Here is a 20,627-nt window from a genome sequence, read left to right on the forward strand (position 1 = left end):
GGTAGGGGTGGTTACAGGGGTGGCCAATGATTGGCTAAGGGTGGCCATGGCCACCCCTGGCCCCCAATCTAGCTCGCCCCTGCCTTAAACTTTGCCATAATAAAGGTTTCACTGTTAAAACTATTGACTTTTTTTTATTAATTTGCTATAGACTAAGTCACAAAGATGAACCTGTACCCTAAATTCATCAAAAAAAAAAGCTGTAATATTTCTTTCACCAGCATAGGGTAACAGTAGACTTGACTTATTTGCATTTTACTGTTTACAACTCACATCTGCATCAGCGGCTTCAAGACCATTTAGTCGCTTTATCGAAAAATCGATCGCTCAGTCCTCACACAGCAGCATACACGATGGGACCAACTCTAGCTCGATTGCTTTGGTCTTGGAAAAAACTCCAACGTTTACTTCTTCAAGGAACTGAATCCCGTCACAGGCTTGTCAACAGGCACAGCGACAAAACGAGGCGTGAACAATACGTGGAGCTGAGAAGCATTTCTAAACATTTTAGCATCCGAATCTGGCAGTTCGTTTGGGATTTTGTTCGGAAACATCCAGGCCACAATGAAGAGCTTTATCGGTGAGTGTTGCCTTTACGTTCCTTTTTAAAGCGTGGGAGAATTTGTGAGTTTGTATCGGCCAGATGAGCGCTTTAAAAACCAGCATGGGAGCTAAATCGACATTTTTAAAATTTACATCAGTGCTTTATAGGCTTAGTTGTAGTCAGGTTTAATCTAATAATGGCTAAAAGTTGTATGACTTTTCATTTTGTTTTGGGCTTGATTTCACAGCTGCTCCTTAACACCAGCTAGTTTGACGAGTTGCTTTTCTCAAAGCCGGAAAAAGTATGTTTAAAGTACAAAAGGTATTAGTCCAGTTGATCCTCTCTGTTTTAACCACGGGGAAAAAAGCTTTTTATTTGCCATATGGATTCTTGGTGGTCCACAATGCTGGAAATGAAAGAGCAAGAAACTACCTCCAGTCTTTGAATCTATCTATATTCAAAGTATTTGAAGCAACATTGATTATTCTTTTTTATTTTTTTATTTACCTAAAGTTATTTTAATATACAGTGCTTCAACTATGTCTATTGGATACCAGGGATTTTTTTTTAAGATTCCCACAGAAATGCTGTATATCAACCTGTTTTTTCTTTTGAATATTTGTATAAACACAACTTTTTAAGGGGATTTCATCTCCAAGGAATTAAAATTCAATTCAGTTTATTTATATGGTGCCAATTCACGACAAATGTCATCTCAAGACACTTTACAGTTCACCAGATCATACAGTCAAATTGATTAAAAGTTTTCTATCTAAGGAAAACCAGTTGATTGCATCGACTCATTGACTCAGATGCTACACTAAGCATGCTTGTAGCGACAGTGGGAGGAAAAACTCCCGTTTAACAGGAAGAAACCTCCATTAGAACCAGGTTCAGTGTGAGCAGCCATCTGCCGAGACCGACTGGGGTTCAAGGAGATGGAAGCAGAGATACAAAAGCAACTGTAAAAAAGCGTCCCCATCCAGGAAACACACAGTCAGGCAGACAAGGATAAAGACAGCACATCTTAACAAGTTGCAGATGTGTTGTATTAACAAACTGGAGTTTGAATAGCAGTAAATATCGAAATAAAGGAAAAAGGGCAACCTATCGCTGAATTGCAATTGCATCAACGCAGGCAATGTTTTCCAAAAGTTCAACTAAATGAATGCGTGACTAAGGGAGATTTTAGTTTTATCTTGCAGTTTTTATTATGATATACTTTTTTTTTATTTCAAAATGTGTTTCTCAGAAGCCCTATGAGCTCTGCGGACATAAGAAACTTGACTCTTCTGTAAGCAGATGAAAGTCCCAGGCTGGATTGAATGGCCTGCAGTATCCAAGGTAAGCACTTAGCCAGTACATTTGAACTCATTATTGATCGGTTTCCTGTGCTGCAAATGACCTGAGAGGGGGCAAAGTCTATGTAGAGAGAGAAAAGATAAGGGGAGAGATAATGGGAAGGAGGAACACAACTCTGAATAGTGAGTATGTAGAGGGGTTACGTTAAAACTTGGATGTTAATTCTGCCAATAATGAAATCAAGTCTTATGCCATATATGGGATCAAGTAACAGAGTTGTTTTTCATTAGAATATAGAAGCAGTCTGAAAATTTCAAGGGTTAATATGCTTTTAATGATTTTATTATTTATTTGATCTTTTTTTTCACTCTTTGAGTTTTCTACATTTTATATGGAACACACAAACTTAATGTGATGTATTGTTACTTTATTTTATTACGATAGAGCAGTGTTATGTTGTGCTATTCTAAAAAGATCATGAATAGTTTATAACGGGAAAATCTGAGGATAGCCTGCATGTTTATTTATCCCCTTATACTATGATGCCATTAATTAAATGAAACAACTGTAAGGATATGGTTGTCCAACTAATCTAAAAGACCTTTTAAGCAGGGAATATACTAGAAAAGCAACCAAGAGGCCCAATAGTTCCCCTCTATTGTATTAATAGCTTCTACTTTTTCTTTGCCTGTCACATAAAAAAACTGGTGTTTACTAGTTGACAGGTCTGGATGTTAACATTTTAACTGCTGACACCAAAAAATATTACCTTTTGGATTTATTGTGTCTGAGGTATAAAAAAAGCTTCAAATTTCTTAATAAGCACTAATTCCTTTTTTGCCTGTGAATATAAAACAGAGTTTATATCCTAAGGCTATGCACCAGAATTTGTTAAATAAACAAAAAAAAAGCAAAAAATAAATATGGCTTTCATTAGGTTTAACTTATTAGATGACCATTTTCCCTCTGAATTTTTTGGTGTTTGTTTTCCAAACTCTCCACTTTATCACTATTTGCCACAGCTCAAAAAGTTATGCTAACAACACTGAGAGTAAGTGGGAGGTCAGGCGCAGCTCTTTCATTACACAGTAAATCCTTGACTTTTTAGACATATCGGTCACACGGTGATGATGATGATGATAAGGCGATACGGGTTTTACTGGAACAGGTCATGAAGGGAACTAATAGAAAAGGCTAGAGTTCCATGCTTTGCCTTTATTAAACCATACATATTGGACAAATGAATTACTTCTTGGCATAGTAGCAGTTTTATCTCACACAGGGCCTAATTACAATAAAGAAAGATAAAATCCATACACTTGTTATTGTTATGTCAGAAGCTGCATAAATGAAAAATATACAGTCAGTTAGGCAAGCTCCTCTTTTATGAAGGGAGGGAATTAAAGTTAAAAGGCAGATAATGGTGTCCAAAGAGAAGCGGAGAGGATTTTATCCTGTGTAAATGACATTCAGAGGAGCAGCAGGTCCAGTGAAGAGAGATATCCCACTCTGACTTGTCATATCAGCTCTGTCTACAGCCTATCGAAACCATTTGTAGGAGGATCTTCATTTCCTGCCTCTGATTTTGTTTCAAAAATAAAAAATGACCTGAATTAGGAAACAGATTTGTTGCCAGATCCTGTAAATTTTGAATCCCTAAATCTTAAAAACAGAAAGGACTCTTGAGACAGTTCAGTGCCAGGAGTCTAGGCAAGCCTTGATTTTATAAAATAATTTTTTAACTAGAGTATGGTTCAGATTTCAGCTTTAATTCACAAAATGGGGCTCATTGTTGTCCGTGTTGCAGCAGAACTAGTGCTCTTATTGACAGGTCAGCTTTTTATAACTTTCTAAACTAACCTATTGCCAGTTCATATGTAGAAAAAAAAAATAAAATTGTCTTTTTGTTGTCGCAGAGATGTTAAGTGAATGGTAATATTTCTGCTGTGAGCAGCAAATCAAGCTGCCTTCTCACTTGGCCAGCTCTGTCCTTCCTCCATAAATCAGCTGTGCAACCTATCCTCCACTACGAGCCATCTACCATATTTCAAAGATGATCGGAGGCCATCTTTAATAAACTCCACTATAATTGTGCTCTTGAAGTCCAAAATTAAAATGCTGCAAAACTGCACATCAGTTTATGGATGATGCATTAAAGGAATAGTACACCCAAAACATGATTAGCCTTCATTTTCTACTCATCCCCATGCTGAACAACACCCTGGAGTACTTTTTTGATATCTCAAATGCATCTGGAGATCTGGGAGGCTTCTTGCTGTCTGCTGACATTCAAATAATGGAGGTCTATGGTGACCGAGACAGAAAGGTCCATAAAAGTCCACAAAAAACGTGTCAATATTCCTCCATACTGCTCGTCCAATGTATTCCAAGTGTCCTGAGTGGGTAGCATCCAGAATTTACTCGAAACGAAGTCATTTAGAATGTTTTTAGAGCATAAACAGTAGTGTATAGGATTTCCTGAAAGCGCGCACATGCGCGTTCACGACGCTACGGAAGCCGGCAGACCAAACCAGATGAAAGTGCGCATTCAGCGTCTGCTCTGCCAATAATGCAAGCGTAGAAGAAGAGATGTGCTGTTTACCTGTGCAAAGAAAGAAACAACGAAAGAAAAATGTCTGAGGACTTCAGTGTTGAGGAAGAGCATGAGTTCTTTGCCGAGCTGAATGCGCTGGTTTGGTCTGCCGGCTTCCGTAGCGTTGTGAACGCGCATGTGCGTCCCATCCCTAGTGGCCCCCACTAGGGATGGGACGCACATGCGCGATTTATGGAAACCGTCAGAATCGTTCGGTTCGACTGTCTCGGTTCGGTTCGCTTGTGTTTCGTTCGGTTCATGCGCTGCTCCTTTTTCTCATAGGGGAGGCGATTACACTCCAGAGCAGAAGGTGGCGCTACTGTGACCAAAGCCAACCACCAGTAGTAAACAAGAAAAAGAAGAAGCGAAGCAGCTTAGCCGGGTGTAGCAGGGGAAAAAATCAGTTGTTGTGGAGAATTGTGTGGGTATGGCGAGTGGGAAAGAACAGGAGTTGGAAGACGCGCCAGCAGCACTTTATAGGTCTGCTGTATGGGACCACTTTGCATTTAGAGTGACCTACAATGACGGCGCAAAGAAAGTTGAGGATAAAAGTGCAACAGTGTGCGAGCATTGTGCAACATGTTTTGTTTATGCTAACAGCAACATGACCAACATGTCATGCTAACCCGCAACCCCCGCTGCGCTCCAGACCGGCTGCTCAAAGCAAAGCCTACAGCCCCCACTGTGGCTCCCGTCCGCTCCGCTCCGAGTCCCTTGGAGATGGTAGAGCGCATGCGCGAGATGATTAAATTCAAAGCAGCAAAACATACGGAAATGATCCAGGGTTTTCGCGGATCATTTAAAATTATTACAATCTATTATTTTTTGGGGGATTTTTTCATTAATTCCATAAATTTTTATGGGATTTCGGTGTAACAATCAACATATACCGAATCGAACCGAACCGAAAACCGTGACCAGAAACCGTGAATCGAACCGAACCGTGGATTTTGTGAACCATTCCACCCCTAGCCCCCACCCATCCTCACCACCTTCTACAAAAGCACCATAGAGCGCATTCTGACCAGCTGTCTCACTGTGTGGTGTGCAGGCTGGAAGAAAGTGAAAAGAGCGGTGAGAACAGCAGTACGGATCATTGGGGCTCATCTTCCCTCCATAAAAGACATTTCATCCCAGCGCTTCATGTCCTGAGCCCATCACATCCTCAATGACCAATCACACCCCCACTATAGACGTTTCCCTGCTGCCCTCTGGGAAGAGGCTTAGCAGCATTTGATGCAGGTCCAGCAGATTCTGAAACTGTTTCTCTCCACTTCCATCTGACAGCTGAACTGCTGAGAAAACTCTTTAATCATGCCACTGACACCACATCACACTGATTACACCAAACCAAAATTCTGCATATTTGCACCATACATATTTAATGCTCTGAACTTCCATATCAGTGCGTTTTTTGCACCATGTTTTTTTCTCCCACACTGTTTACATTTGATCCCTGCTGCACTTTATGGAATGGAAATGTTCTAAAAGCTGTACAAAAGGAAATTTCATTTTGTATACACTGTGTGTATACAAAATGACAATAAATGTCGTCTAAGAATGAAGAACCACAGAAAAAGAATTGTAAGACGCAGGAGCAAAGAGTAGCTAAAGTTGAGGATGAGCGAGCAAAAACAGTTTGTTTACAAAACAGGCAACTTCGTCTTCTATTAAAGCATTTCCAGAAAACTTAACAGTTATGCACATGTTCAGATTATTTAAACTGATCAAACGCTTGATACATGTATACAAACATCATGATTGTATTCTTTTATTTAGTGTCCATGATAACAGAGATTTGGAACTCCTGATCAACCCAGATTTAGATCGGATCGGAGAAATTCTACACATCTTAAAAGTAGCTAATGACTGTTCAGAACATCACAGCCAAATTTTGGCCAATTTTTCTACTAACTGATAACTGATTTAATTTAATAACAAACGAATAGTTTCGTGTATGCATTATTAGGGTTACTGCACAAGATCTTCTGTTTAATCCACTTGAGGAGAAGATGGTTTCTTGTTTTGTTTTTTTTTTAGCTGAGAATGTTTTTCTCTCTTTAATCTGTTTTTCACCCTTGATCTAAATTTACAAAACTGGAACATTATTTTCTTGTCATGTGCTAACTCTGTTGGTCTTCTGGCTACTTACCCTTTATATGGTTTTCAGCCTTCTGACCTTTTGCTCATTTTGACTGAATGCAACAAATTCCCACTTCTAACAGCATGCGACTTTATGGATTATGCTTATCATTAGAGTGTTTTTCTTCTAAGAGCTTTTTGTTATTATTTTACACACTGTCCATGTGTTTAGCAGGCTCGATTGGCCCATTAAGTGTTCCTAGATATACAGCAGTATGGGAAAACCCTAAGTTGTGTATATTGACTGAGAAGCGTTTCGAAATCACTGAAAAACCTCCCAATAATTCCAGCCCGTAAGGCCTACCACTTATCACATGAATGCAGTCTGCCTTAGTATCAGAGAAACTTCCCGAGGTTTGTTAGACCTGCAGTCTTTGCTTTAATGCACACAGAGGTGTGTTTGTATTCCTTGAAAAGACTTATTCTGTCAATAATTGTGGCGTTTGTCTTTATTGTTCTGTTTGTACACAGGTGCTGCTAAAGCAGCTTCCTAAAATACTGATACTCCCTGTTAGGATTTTCACAAATGTATGAAGTTCACTTTCACTTGAGTTCTGGATGGAGCATATTGACAGATGAAAAATATTTTTATCTTAAATGCAAAAAGGTTTACATATTTTTTCATAATCTTGGTTTAATTATTGCTCTAAGTGGGTTGCTCTGTCAGTTAAAGCCATGTTTAAGACTCTCTACACTCCAGTTGATGATTAATCAATTACTAAAATGGTTGACAATTATTTCAGAATCTCGATGCTTCAGCCCTAGCCTCTATCATTTTCACACGTCCTAAGAGGAGCAACCTTGCTTTGTTTGAAGAACATATTTTGTCTCATGTTGTAAGTTGTTGTCCTGCTAGAAGATGAACTTCAGTCTTCATCGGCTTCTGACTTTGTTTCTCTCTGGACTCATTTGATTTCCCATCCATGCTGCCCAGCCTCTACAGCCGTGCTGAAGAACAGCTTAATGCTGCCACCACTGAGCTTAGCTGTGGGGATGGTGAGTTGAGGTTGCTGTGCCGTGGTAATTTCTCAAAACAGGTGTTTATTTTGGTTTGTTTTCTTGAAAAACACATATTCCTCATGTTTGCTGTGTTGGCCATGACTTTTTGAGCTAGTTTTCTCCCAGTGCAATGCTTCATTCCATTCACTTCCTCCTTGTGCCTGCCACAGTATGATGTTATAACTGGTGTGTTTAGGTTGTTGTTGCCTCCTTCCACTTATTTACTCTCTTTGCCATAAACAGTAAGCAGTTGTCTTTATTGGTGTCGCAGTCCTTAGGTCTCACCATAATGTTTTTCTAAAGGCCAAATTGATAATGTGCTTGGATATGCCAACTCCTCCATTGCTCTCTTTGCTACGTTAAATACTGCTGAACTATCCCAGTCTGGAGACAAAGCACACTTGGTCATTATTAGGTAAAGAATTGAACAACTTAAAGATGTTCATTTTCTATTATATTTTCTTATAACCTAATCCTGTTTTATAGTTATACACAACTTTATGCCTGACCTGTCTGCTGTTTTCCTTGGTGTTTGTAATGAGTTTTGTTCACTATCTTTTTCAAACAACTAGGACTGCAACTAACAATTATTTTGCTAATCGATTAAACTATAGATTATTTTTCCAAAACGTTTCTTGTAGAAGATTTTTTACAGAATTAAACCGGGTAAAACTAAAACTTTTCCACTTATAAGTACTCTATTTATGTTAAGTATCTTGATTTTTTTTTTGTGGTGCTCTGTTGGCTAAATTCATGCTTTACAGTCTCTACTCTTACTAAATTAGTTGATGATTATTTCAATAATAGATTAATCAAGATTAAAAATTAATTGTTTGCAATAACATCATCTTGATAAGGCTTGATGTAATAACGTAGTGGTGAAACAATTAATCACATTAATCATGATTAATTGATTATTGAAATAATCAACTAATTTAGTAAACGATTTATCGTTAACTGATTTATATAGAGACTCTAAAGGGCGAATTATACTTCTGCAACCACACACATCAAATGTCGCATGCGTTTGGTCGCGAACCAGTTTTGCTGGTATGGTTCTGCAATGTCGGTCTGGAATTTCTAGGGAATAGGATGAGCCTATTCGAGAACTCATGAAAACTTTGGCAGATGGTCACAAGAACTTCTTTGGCGGCGCCGGCGGGAGTGTTAATTTTCCAAAACATGTCTGAGGCATCGTACAAGTGGTTTTACTTCCGAACCTCCTCGATCAACCTTTCGTCGTGGTTATCCATTGTTGTTATTAGTCCTCGGTTGTTAAAAAAATGGCGTTGCCCTGCACTGAATCGAGAAGGACGACCACACAGACAGCCGGAAAGGCATACCAAGGATCAATCATAGCTGCTTTTTGTCTGCGCACTTTCGTTTGAGGAAACTAGTGCATTAAGAAATTTTAATCTTACAGTGACACCGCCACCCCCTCCAATTAAAAATAAATAAATAATAAAAAATAAAAAAATAATAAAATAAAATATATATATATATATATATATATATATATATATATATTACTTTGGCAACCTTTATTCCCTAAGGTGGTATGTGGCTGAATTTCTACTTCACTGCAGTAAAAAACAAAACAAAAAACAGGTGTTTTGTATTGGCCTGTAGAAAAATGCACATACCAAATGGCTCACAAGAAGTGACTGTGGAGGAGATTACTGTGCCTACGCATCCCCGCAGCATTGGCATGCTGCTCCACAGGCGCAAGGAGGAGGTCGGGGTTCTCTCCTTTAGGGCGTCAGGGCGACATAGCATTTAGAACGTCGGACAGCACTTCTGAAAAACGAGATTGGGAGATCCCAGCTCTCGCTGCAACCGTACGCTGGAATGACCCAGATGCAAAAAAGTGCAATGTTGCAGGGAGTTTTGTGATATCTGGTATTCCGTGGGTCCTCCTTGTGGCTAGCTCCAAATCCATTCGGAGTTCCCCCAACAGCTCCAGAATTGCAATGCTGGATAAACGATGTGTTTTGATGATCGTTTCCTCGTTCATTCCAAAAATATTCACACGGAGTGAAAAAATGCGTTCTCTGCGTCTCCTTGCTTCATTTCGATGTCTCCTTCTTGCGACAATAACCGCTGCCATGTGTGCGCAATTACGCATACAGACCATTTGCACCTTCTTTTGAAACATGTTAAATACAGAGTCAGATACCGTTAGCAAAATTGCTTTCAGGTTTGATAAATCACTTTGCGAGTGCTAAATTAATATATTTACATGTTCTCCTCCCACAAGACGCACTTTTGCGTGTAAACGCCCCATGTTGCATATTCATTGCAGAAAAAGTACTAAATGGATAAGAGGCGCTATTTAGCACGTTTTAAAGACCAAATCCTTTTAGCACGCTGTTGATAGATCAGTTTGTAAATTTTTTTAGCGTGCGCAGTGAAATAGCTCACATTTTTATACACGCAAACCTTTGATAGATCCGGCCCTTAGAGCAGCAATTGCAATCAAAATTGCAAGAAATATATATATATATATATATATATATATATATATATATATAATATAATATAAACATTTGGCATTCAAGATGAAAATGTTTTTGTCCATCAATATGCTCTATCCAGAACTCCTCAAATGTAAAAGTTTTAGTTTTGCCTTGTTTAATTTTGTAAGAACATCTTCTTTAAGGAACCTTTGACTATCTGATTATTAATCAACAGATCCACCGATTTGCTAAATAATCATTAGCTGCAGCCCTATAATGATGTAATAATCATAGTTAATATGTTGAATTATTGGACTGTTTCCTTATCAGGTGACTGCTAAAAACATCTAGATGCACAGGTTTTATTTAGGGCTATAGGATAAATCTTTTTCTTCCGCCTCAATATTGTCTAATTTGTTTGAAGTTTAAAGGGTATAAATACTTTTGCAAGTCAAATTGTAGATGGTAAGTTGACTGAATAGTTTTCTAATGTTACTTCACACTCAGTAGTCAGTGTATCTATTTTGACACGACCTTTTGTTTACCCTATAGTGACCTGGGACAGCGCTGATGTCAAGGGCTGAACCAATAACAGATGTGCTGTGTATTTTCTTAATCTTTTGGAAATTGTGATGCACTGTTTGCTTGCAGCCTGTTTTAGCTGCTGCCCTCCTCCCCATTGGTGAGCAGCAGCTCTAGCTTTTCATTCACAGTAATGATCCCTTGTTACCAGCAGAAAGAGACAGCAGCAAGGTAGGAGGTGAGGACATGTGTAAATATAGTGTTTCTATTAATAAATCTTGGTGGATTCTGGCACGTAAAAGAGTGCAGGCAGGGACAGCGGAGATACTGATAGACAGGAAGAAAACTGAACATCACCTTTATATTGCAGTTTTAATGTGAGCCCCGAGGAATGTTGCATGCGTAACGCCCCGATGAGAAGCTCTTAACAACAATACAGTCTTTTTCTTTAAATACTCTATGCCAACTTTATTTCTCAGCCAGTACTTTGCACTGTATTCAACACAAACTTCAAAAATATCCACATTGTTATTTGGTATTTTCCTTTGTTTTTTTTGGCATTAACAAATTTAAAATGGTTTTTTTTATTATTTTAAAATGCAGCTGTCCAGTCTGTATTTCTTTATTTTTGCTTGTATTGTTTTCACTTTTGAAACTGCTGCTTATTACTGAATGGCGTCCCAGTTGAGGCCCTTATGTGCTTACTGTTGTGTAACTGAGAGTGGCACAAATTGTGATTACTTCAAGGAGATTATAGCAGCGCTTTGCAGGTGTGGTGAATGTAACCAGAGACTGGAAGAAAAATCCTAGAGGAGCAACAACCTTGAATTTATTGTACCATTGCACGATGTTGTAAACTGCTGTAGTTTTCTTTAATTGTTTGAATTGTGAGAGACTGATGAATGCAGCATGTTGACATTAAACAAGGCTTGGGAACTATTTAGGGAAACAAAGAGTCTTTGTGGAATAGAGGCAGGAAGTTGGGTCTCTGCTCTCCAGGGTTTGACCAAATGGGAGTTATTTGGCAGATGATTTTCTTCTGGAGAACCATTCCCATTTTGGACAACGTGTAACTGATTAGGTTTAATTGCAGTTTGCTTCGATTAAATTAATCAATGGCTTTAAATCAATGGATGGAAAGATTAAAGCATCCTTTAAATGCTTTATTCAGTGTCTTTTCATATTGGAGGCTCTACAGGTTCTCATATTACACAACCATTATATTTAATGCATTTAATTGGCCTTTATTTGATTAACAAACACAAAGTTGGACTTTGCCAAATTGTTCAATCTCAGTTCAGCTTAACATATCCAGCTGTAAGTGGAAGTTAATACTCGACTCATCTGGAGCTGCATTTCACATGTTATTAATAGTCTCTAGATAATTATAAATGATAACTTTTTTCATTAAGTGAGGAAATTATGATTAACACAATCAGATAAACGCAAATTAAATGAAACTTTTACCAAATAAGCCAAAAAAAACGCCACCACAGTCAGCGGTACTTCACACATAGCTATGCACATTTTAATTTTGCACTAAATCAGTAAATATTGTGAAGTTTAAGTTTAATGTTGTCTCCTCAAATGGTCTTAGAACGTACTCTTTGACTTAGACAAACTTTGTCATTTTGTATACACAGAGTGTATACAGAACGAAATTCTGATATATACAGCTTTTTTAACAGTGAATGTGCAGCTTATAGCAGTGAAATTGATATTACCATTTATAAAGGGCATAAGTGATCAAAACCTAAACCACATAGTAGAGACATGGTGCAAAAGGCACTGATGTGGAAGGTTCGGAGCAGTGCAAAAATAAATAAATAGATAAATATGGTGCAAAATGCAGTAGAACGTTGAATTCTATTTAAAGAGATTTGAAAATTCGCCATGATGCAGAGTTTCGATTTGTGACATGATTAGAGTTTCAACAGTCTGATGACAGTGGGGAAAAAGCTGTTGCAGAATCTGCTGGTCCTTCATTGAATGCTGCAAAGCCTCTTCCCAGAGGTCAGCGGGGAGAACAGTCCATGGTGGGGTTGTGAGGGGTCGCTGATGATTCGGGCTTGGGACACACAGCGCTGGAATGAAATGTCTTTTATGGAGGGGAGTGAAGCCCCAATGATGCTCTCTGCTGTTCTCACCACTCTTCTCACCTTCTTCCAGTCTGAGGCACTGCAGCCTCCACACCACACAGTGAGACAGCTGGTCAGAACGCTCTCTATTACCCCATTTTCACTACCCTTGAAAAACCGTGCTGAGACCGGTCCGAGCTCAGTAACTCAGATAACTTATGGTGTGTAAATGGAAAGCAAACTGAACTGAACCAAGCTAGACACAACCGAACAGAGATATCTGCAGACCAGTTCCAGAGGTGGGTTCGGCTCGGTTTTTCCCTGGCTCGGTTCTCTGATAACAAGAGCACATGAGCAGAACGCGTCATCACCGTCTGGCTGCACATCACGATTCACACTCCATTCCAGTAGTTGGCGGTAATGCCCCTCCAGAAACAGAAGAAGAACAACAACTTCTTTTTCAGCTATAAACAACAATCAAAATCTTCTCCACGCAACATTTTAAATAATGGCATTTTAAATAATAACACCAAGGTACAGTAATAATAATCAAGCATAACTTTCTGAATGTGACGGGCGCCGCCATTTTGATTTGCTTGATTCCCTCCTTCTTCATCTTCTTCTTCTTGTGTTTTATGGCAGTTGGCAAACAACATTTGGTGCATTACCCCCACCAACTGCTTGCTTTCCTCCTTTAATACTGGCAGTAATACCGCAGATCGTCACTAGGAAGGAGGAGACGAGCAACCGAGATAGCGTGATGTGTAAATGGTCGACAGAACCGAGCTCGGCCTGGTTAACTGATCCGAGCTCGGACCGGTCTCGGCATGGATCGGTTTTTCAAGGGTAGTGTAAATGGGGCTTATGTTGCTTCTTTAGAAGGTCATGAGGATGGGTGGAGGCAGGTGGGCTCTCCTCATCCTCTGCAGGAAGTACTTTTATAGAACAACGGCAAAAGAAAAGAGAACTTTTAACTTAATACTTTGAGCTCTGTGAGTGCTCCACTGAATGCTGGGACAGCCGTCAATCTTGAGAATGGAAAAGTCTGCTCTGATGCATGCTCGGTAAAGAGGGAGGGGTGAGAACAACATCCGGGGACTCCGTTCTCGGTCCTATGTTCTTGTGAATTGGAACAGTGTTCGTGCTGAGGCTGATGGTGTTTCACGAGCAGATGAGAACGCACAAGCACACATATGAGAAACGGCCATTGTCTACCAGAGTTCTTGTGTCCTTTCTCTTTCCATCTACTAAGTGTTATGAGTTACCCTATCCCTTTATAGGAAAAGTGCCAGCACCATTTTTTGGAACAGGAATGTGGTTTTCATGGTAATTGGCAGAGCTAGTTTACCTCAACACAAAGTTTTGCATTTGTGGCTGGAACTCTCCATCTATCATATAAGAATCTAAATGAAAAGAAGGATGTTTTTTGATGGAACAAAAAATTTGAGAAATATTTCAAAGATTTTTAATACTTTGAAATAAAACTTAGATATGTTTAGAACAAAAGAAACAAAGGTTAAAAGTTCTACTTTAGTGTCTGAGTTTTATTCTATGAATTTGAGCCATTCATCCAGTGTGCTGTTTGATTCAGGCTTTTATACTTTTTCATTTGCATTTCATTTTAATTTATATTCTTGGGAAGTTGTGGCTGCTTTAGAGGTTTGTCTGGATTCAGGCATGTCAATTGTCATACATGAACCTACAAAATGATTCTGTTACAGGTGATTAGTTTAGCTTCCAAACAGGTTTTAGGTGTTTGTCTTTTTGTTGACAGTTAACAGTTTCTATTTTCCAGATGGCATGAAGCTATCAAGCATGTCAGTAGGAGAAGCCTGCCTTGAGTCTCTGTGACTGCAGCAGAGAGGCAGCTCTCAGAACAACGTCATTTTGTTTTCTCTGCAGGCTAAGTCATTCATGCAAAAAAAATTAGGGCTTGTTGATGTGTAAGCACATCAGCAAAGAGTTGATTATTAACACCAATAAATCTGGGTTGCTGCTCTGACAAGGTCTGTAGTAAATGGGTTGATGTATTTTGTTCTTGTTGGGAATTTTTAAAAGAATAATAGTCTAAATGTGTTTAGTATGTGTAATGATTGTTTAATAAAAACATTATCTTTTTAATTCCCTCTTCTCCTCTCTCTTTTTTTTTAAATGAAGTGTTTTGTACTTCCTACTCTTGGTGAATCCTTTGTCACATGCTCCACACAAGCCATTGTGTTGTAATCCACAACTGCTGAGGTGTTGCAGGCGGTTGTTGAGAAACCTGGATATCTTGCTTGCTGTTTGGGCAAAGGTTTTTCTTGATTTTGATCTATTTAGAATACTTTATTGATTTGTTTTCTTAGTAGTTTAATGTGTTGTTTGTTGTGTTTTCTCTCACAGTTTAGTGGAAGAAAAATGTACCGATGCAGACAGTAGGCTATTCCTAGCCGGTTTTTTATTTTAAGTGTTCTTTTAGGTATATTTCAGGTGTTTGTTGTATTTTTATTTTATTTTTTTAGTTTTGGTTTAGGAAACTTTAAAGGGGCAATATGCTTCTTTATTACGGGGGGTAGTTTTGAAAGCAGCAAAGCAAAGAATAGAAAATATTAAAAGTTTATCCTTATTAATATGTCAGAGCCATCTCCCTAACCCTAATTTTATGAAACTTAGCCATGAACAAACTATATTTGTAGTTTTTAGCACTTCTAAGTTTCATTGAATACATGAATAAAAGCCAAGAATGATATTTCATCAATTAACCTTAGGGGTAGAAAGTCACTGCCTCACAAATCAATTGGGACGTTGGGGCCATGATTAGATTGAACTTTTATTTTTGAAGTGCCAAGTCATCAATTCATATAGCACGCTGTTACCATTAACAATCACATCCATGATAGTTGGCTCCCATTCTTCAGTGACTGAGTGAAACATGGCTTTGACATCTACAACCTTGTGGCTTTCTTACACCTCAATAGTTGCAAAACACTGGATTCAAGCAGCTATGTCTCAGTTATACACTGAGCTGTGAATGTAATTAAAGACGTGGTTTTTCTTGATGCCCATGCATCATGTTAGCACCTCTGTGGTCATTTTGATAAAGGCACCGGTGACTTTTCTTTCCATCTCTTGGTAAGGCAAGGCAAGGCAAATTTATTTGTATAGCACAATTCAGTACAAAGACAATGCAAAGTGCTTTACATGATTAAAATACAGGAAGATAAAACATTGAATCAAAGCAAGTAGGAAAAAATAAAAAACAAATAAAATAAAATAAAAAATGCAGAAACAAAAAAGAATATTAAAAACAGTTGGATTAAAGAAAACATGTTTTTGTTGAATTGTTTAACTGGAACAGTCGAAGGCAATCCTAAACAAATGTGTTTTTAGTCTTGATTTAAAGGAACTCAGGCTTTCCGCACTTTTACAGTTTTCTGGAAGTTTGTTCCAGATAAGTGGAGCATAGGAACTAAATGCTGCTTCTCCATGTTTAGTTCTGGTTCTAGGTATGCAGAGCAGGCTGGAGCCAGAAGACCTGAGTGGTCTGGAGGGTTGATACACTGATAGCAAGTCTGTGATGTATTTAGGTGCTAAGCCATTCAGAGATTTATAGACTAACAGAAGTATTTTAAAGTCTATTCTCTGAGATACAGGGAGCCAGTGTAAGGACTTTAGAACTGGGGTGATGTGCTCTACTTTCTTAGTCTTAGTGAGGACACGGGCAGCAGCGTTCTGGATCAGCTGCAGCTGTCTGATCCACTTTTTAGGCAGACCTGTGAAAACACCGTTGCAGTAATCAATTCGACTAAAAATAAACGCATGGATTAGTTTTTCCAGATCATGCTGAGACATTAGTCCTTTAATCCTGGAAATGTTCTTCAGGTGATAGAAAGCCGACCTTGTAATTGTCTTTAAATGCTTTTGGAGGTTCAAGTCTGAATCCAGCACTACACCTAGACTTCGGGCCTGATCAGTGGTTACTAGCTGAAGCGACTGAAGCTGTGTGCTAACTTTAGATCTCTCCTCTATTGGTCCAAAGATTATTACTTCAGTTTTGTTTTTATTCAGTTGAAGAAAATTATGGCACATCCAGGCATTGATTTCTTCTAAGCATTTCCTCAGTGCTTGAATTGGTTCATAGTCACCTGGTGACATGGTGATGTAAAGCTGTGTGTCGTCTGCATAGTTATGGTAGCTGATGTTGTTGTTTTTTATTAACTGAGCAAGAGGGAGCATGTAGATATTGAATAGGAGGGGACCCAGAATGGACCCTTGGGGAACCCCACATGTGATTTTTGTCATCTCTGATGTAAAGTTGCCTACTGACACAAAAAAGTCCCTGTCCTTTAGGTATGATTTAAACCAGTTGAGAGCTGTACCAGAGAGGCCGACCCAGTTTTCCAGGCGCTCTAACAGGATGGAGTGATCGACAGTATCGAATGCTGCACTGAGGTCCAATAGTACCAGCACTGTGGTTCTTCCGCAGTCTGTATTTATACGGATGTCATTAAACACCTTGATAAGGGCAGTCTCTGTACTGTGGTGAGCACGGAAACCTGACTGGAACACGTCAAAGCGGCTGGTCATATCTAAGAAAGTGTTTAACTGTTGAAACACTGCTTTTTCAATAATCTTACTGATAAAGGGGAGGTTTGATATGGGCCTGTAGTTCTGGAGTAGTAGTTTGTCTAAACTGTTCTTTTTCAGCAGTGGTTTGATATTTGCTGTTTTTAGGGACTGCGGGAAAACACCTGACAGAAGGGACGTGTTTATTATCTGTGTCAAATCAGATGCTATGACAGGTAAAACTTTCTTAAAGAAAGCTGTGGGTAGAACATCAAGGCAGCAGGAGGAGGAACTTAGCTGCTGAATGATTTCCTCTAAGCTTTTATAGTTTATTTGGCTGAATTGGGACATTTGGCCAAGATCAATTCCAGTTGGAGACAACTTTGGTACTGAACTTGATATGGATGTATAAACTGATCCTCTGATCTTTAGGATTTTCTCAGTAAAGAAATTAGCAAATTCATTGCAGGCCCGGGTGGAGTGGAGTTCAGGAGCCACGGACACAGGAGGATTTGTTAGCTTGTCGACTGTGGCAAATAAAGCGCGAGTATTATTAATGTTCTTGTTAATGATTTCAGAGAAGAAAGATTCTCTTGCATTTTTCAGTTGTAAGCTATATCTGTAAAGTCTCTCTTTATAGATGTCATAGTGAACCTGGAGTTTCGTCTTTCTCCACCTGCGTTCAGCTTTACGACACTCCCTTTTTTCACTTCTAACTGCTGGAGCACTTCTCCAAGGAGATTTTTTCTTACCGGAAAAGACTTTCACTTTAATTGGAGCAATGCAGCTAATGATGTCTGAGACTTTAGACTGAAAGTTATCTACTAGCTCTTCTACTGAGTTGCACCCCAAGGTTGAAGTAGCAGAGTAAGCTTGAATAAAAGTTTCTGTGGCATTTTCCTTAAAGGTGCGTTTTCTTATGATGTCTCTTTGGCTAAATGAGTCACTGGAAATGATGCCCTCAAAGGTAACAGAAAAGTGATCGGATAGGGCAACATCAGTAACGCTGACTTTAGAAATCTTCAGACCTTTAGTGATGATCAAGTCTAAAATATGTCCCTGTTTGTGTGTTGGTTGTTTAACATGTTGAGTTAAACCAAAGTTTCTAAGTGTGTCACACAGTTCTTTTGCACTTCTGTCTTCAGGGTTGTCAACGTGAAAATTAAAGTCTCCCACAATAATTAAACAGTCATAATCAACGCATATCACAGACAGGAGGTCACTAAAATCATTAAAAAAGTTTGACGTGGACTTAGGAGGCCTGTAAACATTTAGAAACATAGTTCGTACCGGGCTCTTTACCTGCAGAGCCAAATGTTCAAAAGAGTCAAATTTTCCCAAAAACACCTTTTTACACTTCAGTGAGTCATTAAACAATGTTGCCACTCCTCCACCTTTCCTTTGCTGTCTGCTCTCGCAAAGAAAATTGTAGTTTGGAGGAGACGACTCCAACAGAATATGTGCTTCATTAAGTCCATGTAACCACGTTTCTGTTAAAAACATAACATCAACATTATTGTCAATAATAAAGTCATTAATTAAAAGGGATTTTCCTGACAGAGATCTAATGTTTAATAAAGCCAGTTTATATGAATTAGTGGTTGATGTTGTCTCTGTAGCAGGCTGCATCTGACAGTTTATGACTCTTAAGTGTCTGTTCCTGTTTGTTCCCATTTTGTTTTTCTTATTTCTGCCACGTATCATCACAGATATTCCATAAGCTCCAGTGTAAGGCCCAAGCTGATGCTGGAAACTGTTATGTCTGATAAGCTTGTTGCCGGGGCCCGGTGTGTATCACGGAGAAGTTATCTGAAGGTCCTGACGTTCCGTGATATGTAGAGGAGGATCTGGGGCTCTGCTGCTTTTAGAAGATGCTGGTTTTTTCACATAGCTGCGGCTTTCGGAATGGCTATGTGGAGAGGATGTCAACTGTAGGCCAATCTTGAAAACTTTGTTCATGTTATGAGAAAATTCCAGAAAAGGAACATCTGGGCTTTGTGGGGGAGAGGGGGAATTGGGTGCAGTCTGGACTGGTGTCTGTGGGGATGGAGGTTTTTGGTAATTTAAAGGGGAGTCCTCTTTTTGTCCTGCTGAGATCTGGGATGAATCCTCCTGTAGTTCTGATGTAGGCTCTTTCTGTGTCATCTTTTTGGCCATCTTTATCTTGGCTTGTTCGGGCTTTACTGGGCTTATCGTTTGTTTAGGCACTGGTTGTACTTTGTTTTGGAACAAAGCTAATGGTGCATGGTTCACAGAATAGAAAATGTTTGATATCAGCCGTTTCGCTCCTGACCTATTTAAAGAGAAACCATCTCTGTTGAACAAATGTCTCCTCTCCCAAAAGATGTTAAAATTGTCTATGAACGTTACAGTTGTTTGTTTGCATGTTGCATCCAGCCATTTGTTTAACATCAGAACTCTGGAAAACATTTCATCTCCACAATTAATGGGCACGTGAGGGCCGCTGAGAAACACCTTGACATTAAGACCATCAACTAAATTCAGCAGACGAATGTAATCCTCTTTCAGTATTTCTGATTTTCTCAGGGCTGCGTCGCCCAAGGCTTCAGCTTGTATGATGAGTTTCTCCAAGGTCGGGCGTTTTTTCATGATCTCTGGAAGGATGTCTGATACATTAGACACCAGGCCATAGTTCAAAGGGGTATAAATCAACACCTCTGTGTTTTTCTTGTTACAGAAATGTTTAATCCCACGTATAGATCCACTGCATAATATCAGGGTCCTTGGCCCTGTGGCTTCTTTTTTCTCTGGTAGCTTAGAGTGAAGATTGTTGACATACCTTTGATTGTCTTTGTGATCCTTCTGGGTCTCATCTTGAAGTGGAGCAAATCTGTTTTGTAACGGAATTCCAATATTTCCAGCAGGTTTACTCCTATCATTTGTTGTGAGAACATCCCGTTTTTGTTTCACTTTTCTTGGGATATCTCTCTGTGGTCTCGGCCAGTTTTCTGTGTCTAGGTGGGTTCGTTGATCCTTTGGTCTAGCACCCAGAGTGGTCCAGGGATTTTCCTTTTCCTCTGGGAACTGTTTGTTTGCTGAGTTTCTGGGCTGGTGGTCCCCATTCGGAATCACAGGCAGCGTTGTTTCATTACCATACGCGGCGTTTACATCATAGTTTACTTCAAGTTGGTGGATTTTCAGCTCCATGACAGCTATTTTCTGTAGAAGCTTGTCAAAGTCGTCTGTGCTGAAGGTAGGCATCCTTTGAATCGGGTGGTTCTTCTCCATATCCACTTCGGGGAAGAAAAAAATTAATAAATAGATAAAAATAAAAATATTTAAAAAGAAATAAAAGAAAATAAATCAAATAACTAAATCCAACTTTCTGTAGTTTTGGTTAAGAGATAAAAAGAAGATAAAAGGACCAGAAAGTGTAAGCAAGCAGGGAGCAGAGAAAAGAGCGTGTGCACACACTGAAGGACAAA

The 20,627-nt window shown here is 39.1% G+C and overlaps 1 protein-coding gene across 5 annotated transcripts in view; it reads left to right on the forward strand.

The window, feature by feature from the left end:
* Positions 1-474: 474 nt before the first annotated feature.
* The window catches only part of LOC119790205 (testis-expressed protein 2-like), a 51,882-nt gene continuing 31,729 nt past the window's right edge, over positions 475-20,627 (forward strand). For 4 of the 5 annotated variants that reach the window (XM_038295641.1, XM_038295644.1, XM_038295645.1 and 1 more), the window contains exons 1-2: positions 475-580; positions 1,797-1,888. The gene's annotated coding sequence lies outside the window, so the exon portion shown is untranslated. The remainder of the gene's footprint in view (positions 581-1,796; positions 1,889-20,627) is intronic. The other variant, XM_038295642.1, reaches the window with a different exon arrangement.

The sequence above is a fragment of the Cyprinodon tularosa genome, unplaced genomic scaffold (genome assembly GCF_016077235.1).
Source record: "Cyprinodon tularosa strain WSP-4 unplaced genomic scaffold, ASM1607723v1 ctg358, whole genome shotgun sequence".
NCBI lineage: Eukaryota > Metazoa > Chordata > Actinopteri > Cyprinodontiformes > Cyprinodontidae > Cyprinodon > Cyprinodon tularosa.